The 9405-nt window shown below is 49.0% G+C and overlaps 1 pseudogene; it reads left to right on the plus strand.

Moving 5' to 3' along the window:
* LOC119562234 overlaps window positions 1-9100 on the plus strand; it is a 9467-nt pseudogene extending 367 nt beyond the window's left edge.
* Window positions 9101-9405: the final 305 nt, after the last annotated feature.

Raw genomic sequence — 9405 nt, forward strand, 5'->3', positions numbered from 1 at the left:
ACCGTGAGGGAAAGTTGAAAAGAACTCTGAATAGAGAGTTAAACAGTACGTGAAACTGCTTAGAGGTTAAGCCCGATGAACCTGAATATCCGTTATGGAAAATTCATCATTAAAATTGTAATATTTAAACAATATTATGATAATAGTGTGCATTTTTTCCATATAAGGACATTGTAATCTATTAGCATACAAAATTTATCATAAAATATAACTTATAGTTTATTCAAATTAATTTGCTTGCATTTTAACACAGAATAAATGTTATTAATTTGATAAAGTGCTGATAGATTTATATGAATACAGTGCGTTAATTTTTCGGAATTATATAATGGCATAATTATCATTGATTTTTGTGTTTATTATATGCACTTTGTATGATTAACAATGCGAAAGATTCAGGATACCTTCGGGACCCGTCTTGAAACACGGACCAAGGAGTCTAACATATGTGCAAGTTATTGGGATATAAACCTAATAGCGTAATTAACTTGACTAATAATGGGATTAGTTTTTTAACTATTATAGCTAATTAACACAATCCCGGGGCGTTCTATATAGTTATGTATAATGATATTTATATTATTTATGCCTCTAACTGGAACGTACCTTGAGCATATATGCTGTGACCCGAAAGATGGTGAACTATACTTGATCAGGTTGAAGTCAGGGGAAACCCTGATGGAAGACCGAAACAGTTCTGACGTGCAAATCGATTGTCAGAATTGAGTATAGGGGCGAAAGACCAATCGAACCATCTAGTAGCTGGTTCCTTCCGAAGTTTCCCTCAGGATAGCTGGTGCATTTTAATGTTATATAAAATAATCTTATCTGGTAAAGCGAATGATTAGAGGCCTTAGGGTCGAAACGATCTTAACCTATTCTCAAACTTTAAATGGGTAAGAACCTTAACTTTCTTGATATGAAGTTCAAGGTTATGATATAATGTGCCCAGTGGGCCACTTTTGGTAAGCAGAACTGGCGCTGTGGGATGAACCAAACGTAATGTTACGGTGCCCAAATTAACAACTCATGCAGATACCATGAAAGGCGTTGGTTGCTTAAAACAGCAGGACGGTGATCATGGAAGTCGAAATCCGCTAAGGAGTGTGTAACAACTCACCTGCCGAAGCAACTAGCCCTTAAAATGGATGGCGCTTAAGTTGTATACCTATACATTACCGCTAAAGTAGATGATTTATATTACTTGTGATATAAATTTTGAAACTTTAGTGAGTAGGAAGGTACAATGGTATGCGTAGAAGTGTTTGGCGTAAGCCTGCATGGAGCTGCCATTGGTACAGATCTTGGTGGTAGTAGCAAATAATCGAATGAGACCTTGGAGGACTGAAGTGGAGAAGGGTTTCGTGTGAACAGTGGTTGATCACGAGTTAGTCGGTCCTAAGTTCAAGGCGAAAGCCGAAAATTTTCAAGTAAAACACAAATGCCATACAAATATAATTATATTATATAAATCAAGCTAATTAATATACTTGAATAATTTTGAACGAAAGGGAATACGGTTCCAATTCCGTAACCTGTTGAGTATCCGTTTGTTATTAAATATGGGCCTCGTGCTCATCCTGGCAACAGGAACGACCATAAAGAAGCCGTCGAGAGATATCGGAAGAGTTTTCTTTTCTGTTTTATAGCCGTACTACCATGGAAGTCTTTCGCAGAGAGATATGGTAGATGGGCTAGAAGAGCATGACATATACTGTTGTGTCGATATTTTCTCCTCGGACCTTGAAAATTTATGGTGGGGACACGCAAACTTCTCAACAGGCCGTACCAATATCCGCAGCTGGTCTCCAAGGTGAAGAGTCTCTAGTCGATAGAATAATGTAGGTAAGGGAAGTCGGCAAATTAGATCCGTAACTTCGGGATAAGGATTGGCTCTGAAGATTGAGATAGTCGGGCTTGATTGGGAAACAATAACATGGTTTATGTGCTCGTTCTGGGTAAATAGAGTGTCTGGCATTTATGTTGGTCACTTGTTCCCCGGATAGTTTAGTTACGTAGCCAATTGTGGAACTTTCTTGCTAAAATTTTTAAGAATACTAATTGGGTTAAACCAATTAGTTCTTATTAATTATAACGATTATCAATTAACAATCAATTCAGAACTGGCACGGACTTGGGGAATCCGACTGTCTAATTAAAACAAAGCATTGTGATGGCCCTAGCGGGTTGTTGACACAATGTGATTTCTGCCCAGTGCTCTGAATGTCAAAGTGAAGAAATTCAAGTAAGCGCGGGTCAACGGCGGGAGTAACTATGACTCTCTTAAGGTAGCCAAATGCCTCGTCATCTAATTAGTGACGCGCATGAATGGATTAACGACGGACGTGTGTTTTTTCGTGGTCCCAATCAGTCGGTCATATCTCGGAAAGTACGTGGTGTACAAAGTTAAAATTTGCGTCAAAATTCGTGCCTTTGCGAAAGGAGTACGGTGGTGTAAAAACATTTAGGAAAAGTCAGCGGTGAGCGGAGTAATCGGAGTTTTTCCTTTGTGGAAAATTCCACACGTGCGCGCGCCGCGTGTGCTTGGAGAGCGCTTTCGAGAGAGCGCTTTCGTGAGAGAGCTTTCGCGAGAGCGTTTGGCGTCAGGTGTTCCCTCTCGCGTGATTCCTCTCGCGCGTCAGCTGTGCGGTACCGCCTAAGCTTTCTTATCGGGTAAGTGAGCTTGCTCGAGAAAAAGTTTAGAGGGTAGGTGGGCGATGGCTCCATCTCCGATGGAGACGGAGGGCGGATGCTCGGGCAGCGAATCTGCCAGCAGTCGAGGTAGCGTCAATGTTGGACGAAAAGGCCGCCCGAAGGGGAAGCGTGGACGAGGTGCTGCCGCAAGGGACGCCTCGCAGGCAAAGATTGTTGCCGTGGATGGAGTTGGAGGCGGGCCAGAGCCCCTTGTAGAGGAGACGCTCTCTTCTCTGGAGATGCCGCCGCCGCCCGCTCCCGCTGCCGCCGCCCCCACTGCTGCTGTAGTAGCTGCAGCTGCTACTGCTGCTGCCGCTGCCGCTGCTGCTGCCGCTGCCGACGCCGCTGAAGCCTCGACATCAGCCGCTGCAGCAAAAGTCGCCGTTGGAGTTGAGGTCGTAGTCCCCTCTCCCCCTCCCGTTGTTCGCTCGTCGCACTGCTCCATGGAGATCGTGAAGCAAGGATCGTGCCGCGTCGCAGAAGAGTCGACTGCGATCAGGGATGAGCTGCTAGGGCTCATTGTGAATATAGTGTCTGCAAAACTCCAGACGGAGATTATGAAAGTCGCAACGAGGTACGACGGCTTGATCTCGTCGCTGCTTATTAGGAATGCCATCCTCGATGATCGCTACAAGCAGTGCAAGAAGACGCCACCGCCGCCAGCTCAGCGACCAGTCGCTGTTGCTAACCAGCCGTCGTATGCAGTTGCGTACCCCAGCTTGCCAGTGCCTTCTGCCACGCCGATCCCGATGCCGCGAAAGCCGCGGGAGACCTGGTCGGCAGTCGTGCACAGCCCAGACCCGACCATCTCGGGCAAGCAGCTGGCGGAGAAGGTGCGGAAAGAAATCGCTCCTGCACTAGGAGTCCGACTCCATGAAGTCAGGGGATTGGCGCGTGGCGGTGCGGTTATACGTACCCCGTCGTCCAGTGAGCTTAAGCGCGTGATGGCTAACAAGAAGTTCGGCGAGGCCGGACTTGAAATTAAGCAGACCCCGGAACTTAAGCCAAAGGTTGTAGTGAGCAACGTCGACACTGCGCACACGCCCGAGGACTTCATGACGGAGTTGTATAAAAACAACTTCGAGGACAAGATGGACCTGGCACAATTCAAGAGGACGGTGCGGCTCGAAAAGCCCTGGTCGCAGGCTAATGGCGCCACGGTCAACGTGACGCTAGAGGTCGACGCGACGGCACTTGATGTCCTGGACGGAGGAAAAGCCTACATAGGGTGGTTTGCATATAACTGCCGGGCCTTGGTGCGCACTTATGCGTGCCATAGGTGCGTCGGTTTTCGACCACAAGGTGGCCAGTTGCAGGATGAAGGAGAGCGACAAGGTCTGCCGACAGTGCGGACAGACTGGCCACAATGCGCGAGGCTGCACCAATCCGGTGGACTGCCGGAATTGCCGCTTCAAGGGCTACCCATCGGCGCACCATATGCTGTCCCCCGGGTGCCCTGTGTATGCGGCGGTGCTGGCGCGGGTGAATGCTAGACATTAAAAATGTATAGCTTCATCCAAGCAAATTGTGGCAAAGGACGAGCTGCTACCATCGAGCTCGGAGTCCGATTGCGAGAGAGCAAGAGCCTGTTCGCACTGGTCCAGGAGCCATATGTGAACGACGGGAGGATGGATGAGCTGCCTGACGGTATAAGGAGTTTTACCGATCGAGGAGGAAAGGCGGCCATCCTAGTTAATCACCAGGATGTCACCTGCATGCAAGTGGAGCCCCTCACCACGGAGTACGGCGTATGTGTGAGCATAAAAGGAAGATTTGGCTTAATCTTTCTATGCTCCGCATATTGTCAGTTTGATGCCGATTTACCACCGTACCTCGCGTACTTGGATGCGGTCCTGCTGCTGGCCAGCAGAACCCCCGCAATCCTTGGCCTTGATGCGAACGCAGCATCCCCCATGTGGTTTAGCAAGCTCCCTCCTCACGCTGAGGGACTTGCAAACTATAATCGGGGTGAGCTGCTGTCTCAGTGGATTGTGGAGAAGGAAGCCGTGGTTCTAAACCAGCCAAGTTCGGTGTACACGTTCGAGTCCAGCAACGGACGGAGCGACATCGACGTGACGATCGCCAACGCTGCAGGATCTATGCTAGCCACATACGAGTGGAGAGTGGACGATTGGGAGTTGAGTGACCACAACATCGTTACTGTTGTGGCCAACCCAACGACCGATACAGCCGTTGAGAGCCTAGCTCCGGTGCCGTCCTGGAACTTCTCCAATGCACGTTGGCGGTTGTTCGAGCAGGAAATGGTGAGTAGGGCAACCGAACTTCCGGAAGACTTCTCAGAATCGCCGCTGGACCAACAAGCCTCTACCCTTCGCAGGATCGTCCACGAAGTGTGCGACCTTGTTCTGGGTAGGAGGACTGCAGGATCGCCGAGATCGAGACCAGGTTGGTGGACCGCTGACCTTAGTGCGATGCGCCGCGAAGTCAGGAGACTTAGGCGCCGACTTCAGGATGCCAGACGTCGTCGCCATGACGACGTGGCCGAGCTTATTGTGCGCGAGCTGAGACTTACCTCGGCCGCCTACAAGAAGCTCATCCTGAGGACGAAGGAGGACAGCTGGAGACGCTTCGTGGGAGAAAATTCACACGATCCCTGGGGGCGCGTCTACAAGATGTGCCGAGGTCGCAAGAAACGGACGGAGATTGGGTGCCTTCGCGTAAATGGCGAGCTAGTCACCAACTGGAGTGACTGTGCGCGTGTGCTCCTCCGCAACTTTTTCCCAGTTGCGGAGTCCGATGCACCGATTGCCTCAGCGGAGGAATTCCCACCGCCCCTGGAAGTTTCTGAGGTTGGTGCTTGTGTCGCTAGGTTGAAGAGCAAACGCTCGCCTGGCATGGACGGCATCAACGGTACGATTTGCAAGGCTGTGTGGCGCGCCATACCTCAGCATCTTACGGCGATGTATTCCAGCTGCATCCGGTCGGGGTACTTCCCTGCTGAGTGGAAATGCCCTCGTGTGGTAGCTCTGCTCAAGGGACCCGACAAGGACAGGTGTGAGCCATCGTCGTACCGCGGCATTTGCCTGCTTCCGGTTTTCGGAAAGGTGCTGGAGGCCATCATGGTAGATCGTGTGAGAGAAGTTCTTCCGGAAGGCTGCAGGTGGCAGTTCGGTTTTCGCCAAGGACGTTGTGTGGAGGATGCTTGGATGCACGTGAAGAGCAGTATTCACGCCAGCCCGGCGAAATACGTGCTCGGCATTTTCGTGGACTTCAAGGGAGCCTTCGACAATGTGGAATGGAGTGCTGCACTGCGCCGACTGGCGGAGTTGGGATGCCGAGAGATGGGCTTGTGGCAGAGCTTCTTCTCAGGCAGAAGAGCAGTCATCCGAAGCAGTTACGAGGAAGTTGATGTCCCCGTAACTAGAGGCTGTCCGCAGGGGTCAATCAGCGGCCCATTCATTTGGGATCTGCTGATGGATGTACTGATCCGGCGCCTTGAGTCGTACTGCACACTGAGTGCGTATGCGGATGATTTGCTGCTTCTCGTCGAGGGAAACTCCCGACTCGCGCTGGAGACAAAAGGAGCGCAACTAATGTCCATCGTTGAAACGTGGGGGATGGAAGTCGGCGTTGCCGTTTCCACCAGTAAGACGGTAATTATGCTGCTTAAAGGAAGCGAACACTTTACGCGTGGCCCTTCGCGTGTACCAAGTCGCCCCCCTGCGGTAAAATTTGCTGGAGCAAACTTGCCGTATGTAAGCAGCTGCCGGTACCTTGGCATCACAGTCAGCGAAGGCTTGAGATTCCTCGAGCACGTCGGGAACCTTCGACAGCGTATGGCTGGAGTCGTTGCAGCATTGGCGCGTGTGCTTCGAGTAGACTGGGGTTTCAGTCCTCGAGCCAGGCGGACCATCTATGCCGGACTCATGGTGCCCTGTGCGCTATTTGGTGCCTCGGTATGGTATGTCACTACGACGCAGCAAGTTGTGGCCAAGAGGCGACTCCTTGCTTGCCAGAGGCTAATCCTTATGGGAAGCCTTCCGGTATGCCGAACAGTGTCCACTGCGGCACTGCAGGTTCTTGCTGGCGTTCCCCCGTTTGATTTAGCTGCCATGCAAATGGCAGTTAAATACAAACTAAAGCGTGGATACCCGCTGGAGGAATACGATCTGCTGTATGGCGAAGACCTCACGAGTCTGAGCTGGGAAGAGAAGATGGTGCGTATGGAGCAGTGCTTACTGCACAGATGGCAGGACAGATGGGATGACGTAGATGCATCTGGACGGGTGACCTACAAGTTCATCCCAGATGTCACTCTGGCATTTCGGAATCCACACTTCGGATTTCCGATGCGCACCGGATTCCTGATCACTGGACACGGATCGTTAAACGCATTTCTGCATAATAGAGCGCTCTCGGACTCTGCCGCATGCTCATGTGGCGATCCAGTTGAGGATTGGCAGCACGTCTTGTGTGACTGCCCCCTCTATGCAGATTTGCGCGACCTTGATGGACTTGGAGTGCAGCGAGATGGTGAAAACTGGACGTTTGGAAGGATTCTGGAGGATGAGGACAGGACTCGACGACTCAACACGTTTGCTGACGAAGCGTTCCGCAGGAGGAGGGACTTTTAGTCCAAAACCCTTGCCGTGTGGTAGCGGCGAAGAATTCTGCCACAGCCTGTCATAGCTTGTCGTAGGAGGCGACTAATATGGCAAATGGTTGCCCCATCCGAGCTTGTCGGAGCTGAAGGGGTGAGGCTCACCGAGCCTGTAATTTCGGTACCACGGGTTGAGCAGCTCCAAGGCTGCTCATTGAGGTTGGCCCCCTTGTGGGAGTATCGTGGTGGCTGTGGTTGACACCTATATCGCGGGTAGAGTCCTCGGGCTCGACGTGGATGTTGCGTTATACAACTCGGGTGCCGTGACCCACAGAACGGTAGAGATTTTAGATAGATCTCGCCCCTACGCAAGGGGGAGTGCTTGCCCGACAAGTAAGCACTCGAATTGCTACTGGGGTGGTTGCTATGTATATAGCTATAGCTTCTAGTCCGGGGCGTTGGTTTGGCGCTTAATCTAGACCCGTGCATTATGTACTCACTTGTGGGTATATTAGAATGCCGTGGTTGTAATCCCTTCATTGCGGAACATGCCACGTTAAATAAAAGCGGAGGGATCCGATTCCTACTGTCCCTATCTACTATCTAGCGAAACCACAGCCAAGGGAACGGGCTTGGAATAATTAGCGGGGAAAGAAGACCCTTTTGAGCTTGACTCTAATCTGGCAGTGTAAGGAGACATAAGAGGTGTAGAATAAGTGGGAGATATTAGACTTCGGTTTGGTATCGCCAATGAAATACCACTACTCTTATTGTTTCCTTACTTACTTGATTAAATGGAACGTGTATCATTTCCTAGCCATTATACGGATATATTTATTATATCTTATGGTATTGGGTTTTGATGCAAGCTTCTTGATCAAAGTATCACGAGTTTGTTATATAATCGCAAACAAATTCTTTAATAAAACGGTGCATTTATGTATTTTTGATTTGAAAATTTGGTATAACTCCAATTACTCAGGTATGATCCAATTCAAGGACATTGCCAGGTAGGGAGTTTGACTGGGGCGGTACATCTCTCAAATAATAACGGAGGTGTCCCAAGGCCAGCTCAGTGCGGACAGAAACCACACATAGAGCAAAAGGGCAAATGCTGACTTGATCTCGGTGTTCAGTACACACAGGGACAGCAAAAGCTCGGCCTATCGATCCTTTTGGTTTAAAGAGTTTTTAACAAGAGGTGTCAGAAAAGTTACCATAGGGATAACTGGCTTGTGGCGGCCAAGCGTTCATAGCGACGTCGCTTTTTGATCCTTCGATGTCGGCTCTTCCTATCATTGTGAAGCAAAATTCACCAAGCGTTGGATTGTTCACCCATGCAAGGGAACGTGAGCTGGGTTTAGACCGTCGTGAGACAGGTTAGTTTTACCCTACTAATGACAAAACGTTGTTGCGACAGCATTCCTGCGTAGTACGAGAGGAACCGCAGGTACGGACCAATGGCACAATACTTGTTCGAGCGAACAGTGGTATGACGCTACGTCCGTTGGATTATGCCTGAACGCCTCTAAGGTCGTATCCGTGCTGGACTGCAATGATAAATAAGGGGCAATTTGCATTGTATGGCTTCTAAACCATTTAAAGTTTATAATTTACTTTATAAACGACAATGGATGTGATGCCAATGTAATTTGTAACATAGTAAATTGGGAGGATCTTTGATCACCTGATGCCGCGCTAGTTACATATAAAAGCATTATTTAATACAATGACAAAGCCTAGAATCAATTGTAAACGACTTTTGTAACAGGCAAGGTGTTGTAAGTGGTTGAGCAGCTGCCATACTGCGATCCACTGAAGCTTATCCTTTGCTTGATGATTCGATAATAAAGATGTTGCAAGCGGGCATAATCATTATGCTTGCTTGCAGCATCGCACGCCACTTTGTTTGTGGTGTGTAAGGTAGGGAAGAAGAAATATAAAAGACCTAAATTGGAAACATCAATATATAAGTAAATATTGAACAAACAAAATGTATCGTCATCTTATTAGTGACGCGATGATAAAGTGGCAAACATATTCCATGTATAAATATTCCTATGGTATTAAAATTCAAGTAAAGAGGACATATATAAAAGTTTGTATATATGGTTCATTCAATGGTAGCAGCGGTTGGTTGGTTGGTGTCT

This window comes from Drosophila subpulchrella, unplaced genomic scaffold (genome assembly GCF_014743375.2).
Source record: "Drosophila subpulchrella strain 33 F10 #4 breed RU33 unplaced genomic scaffold, RU_Dsub_v1.1 Primary Assembly Seq402, whole genome shotgun sequence".
Classification (NCBI taxonomy): Eukaryota; Metazoa; Arthropoda; class Insecta; order Diptera; family Drosophilidae; genus Drosophila; species Drosophila subpulchrella.